This window comes from Physeter macrocephalus, chromosome 7 (assembly GCF_002837175.3).
Source record: "Physeter macrocephalus isolate SW-GA chromosome 7, ASM283717v5, whole genome shotgun sequence".
NCBI classification, from domain to species: Eukaryota; Metazoa; Chordata; class Mammalia; order Artiodactyla; family Physeteridae; genus Physeter; species Physeter macrocephalus.
In genome coordinates, this window is record NC_041220.1 from 22,859,895 (window position 1) to 22,862,335 (window position 2,441).

The 2,441-nt window shown below is 42.1% G+C and overlaps 1 pseudogene; it reads right to left on the reverse strand.

Moving 5' to 3' along the window:
- Window positions 1-1,000: 1,000 nt before the first annotated feature.
- Window positions 1,001-1,994, reverse strand: LOC102988008 (AP-2 complex subunit beta-like; annotated as a pseudogene).
- Between the last annotated feature and the right edge of the window lie 447 nt (window positions 1,995-2,441).

The window sequence follows — 2,441 nt, forward strand, 5'->3', positions numbered from 1 at the left end:
GGAGGGAGACGCAAGAGGGAGGAGATATGGGGATATATGTATATGTATAGCTGATTCACTTTGTTATAAAGCAGAAACTAACACACCACTGTAAAGCAATTATACTCCAATAAAGATGTAAAAAAAAAAAATCCACCTGCCAATGCAGGGGACACGGGTTCAAGCCCTGGTCCGGGAAGATCCCACATGCTACGGAGAAACTAAGCCCATGTGCTACAACTACTGAGCCTGCGCTCTAGAGCCCGCGAGCCACAACTACGGAGCACACACACCGTAGCTACTGAAGCCCGTGTGCCTAGAGCCTGTGCTCCACAACAAGAGAAGCCACCGCAGTGAGAATCCCCTGCTCGCCGCAACTAGAGAAAGCCTGTGCCCAGCAATGAAGACCCAACGCAGCCAAAAATAAATAAAATAAAATAAATAAATTTTTAAAAAAAAGATTGCATAATTTCCAGGGAAATTATTTTTTAAAAAACTATAAAGGTTTGAACAGCAAAGGAAACAATTTACAGAGAGAAGAGTGTACCTACAAAATGGGAAGAAATATTTGAAAAACATATCTAGTATATAAAATAATATGCTCAAACAACTGAGTAGGAAAAAAACAACAAATAATCTGATTTTATTTTCATTGACACTTTGCTTTGCTTTAATATTTGTCTTTTTCTGCCTTTGAAGTGAGCTCTTGATTACAAAATATCAAATGACAGTCAAAAATGCCAGCCACTGGCACAGGATGGAGAAGCCCACAAGTAAGGACATATAGCAGCAGATGGCAAGAGGTGGGAAGTGATTGAAGCAGTGGTTACAAATGTTCACAAGAAGCTAAAACTATCCAACAGATTGTGCCCTAATGTTAGTACAGGTTAGACTAGTCACTACCTTGGTGCGTGACCTCAGTATTTTTGGCTTCAGATTGTACATGGCAATACAATTTCTTCCAGTTAAGAGTTCTTGGCTTGCACCAATGACAGTAGCTGGAGGGCACCGGACCAGTCTATTAGTTTTTCAAAACGCTGTTGTAGACCTGAAAGATGTACTGGGAGACGTCAGGAGCTCTGCACTTAGCGACAGCGTGTAACTAGGGTTTCCTGGCTGGGCTACAGAGCTTGGCCAAAATCCAAATGCCATTAGTGAGCTTCAGGGATTGATACAGAATGTCCTGTCCTTCCACATTCGTCTTGGCAATAGTATCAACATTGTTGTTTTGCAACTCGCTGAAAACAGTGTCAGCATTTAAATGACATCCCTTAATCTGAAACTGAAGTTCATTTTCATTGGGAATATCCTTCCATGTTGCAAGGAAGACCTGGCACTCCATTTTGCTGCCTTCTACAAAAAAGCACGTTGAGTGGGATGAGGCAGCTGAAGTAGAAGACATCAGTGTTGTTTTTCACAGCCCCCTGCAGGTTGTTCAGAGGTTCTATCTTCATGAATGGGCCCAAGATGTTGAGAGGCAGGAAGCCATCAATGCCCTGGTTTGGCATCAGTGGTGTGGGGATGGCCAGAGGAGTGCTGGGGATGACACCAAACCTATTACTGTTAAACTGAATTGCAAAGTCTGTCATGTGCTGCAGAGCTTTGTTGGTGAAGGTCATTTCCATATAGATGTGCCCTTGGCGGTGAGTAAATATTCCCAAAATCTCCAAGCCTTTAGCCTTTACTGCAGGCAGCCGGACAGCCTTTGGAGCCACATATCCACCAGGCGCCATGCCTATCCTCATGGAGAGGTCACATAGGTCATTCAGACCACTGCTGACCACAGCAGGAGTAGGTGAAGGAGCAGAGGTTGCAGGCACTGATGATGGGATGAAGGATTGTCCCACCAGACTATCTAGCCCTCCACCCAGGAGATCCATCTTTTCAAATTATAGTTTTCTCCAGATATATGCCCAGGAGAGGGATGGCGGGATCATATGGCAACTATACTTTTAGTTTTTTGAGGAACCTCTATACTGTTTTCCATAGTGGCTGCACCAATTTACATTCCCACCAACTGTAGAAGGGTTCCTTTTTCTCCACACCCTCTCCAGCATTTATTATTTGTAGACTTTTTAAATGATGGCCATTCTGACCAGTTTAAGGTGATACCTCATTGCAGTTTTGATTTGCATTTATCTAATAATTAGTGATGGTGAGCATCTTTCCATGTGCCTTTTGGCCATCTGTATGTCTTCTTTGGAGAAATGGTTATTTAGGTCTTCTGCCCATTTTTTTGATTTTTTTTTCTTTTTTTTTTTGTGATCGAGTTGTATGAGCTGTTTGTATATTTTGGAAATTAAGTCCTTGTTGGTTGCATCATCTGCAAATAGTTTCTCCCATTCAGTAGGTTGTCTTTTCATTTTTTTTACGGTTTCCTTTGCTGTGCAAAAACTTGTAAGTTTGAATAGGCCCCATTTGTTTATTTTTGCTTTTATTTCTATTGCCTTGGGAGACTGACA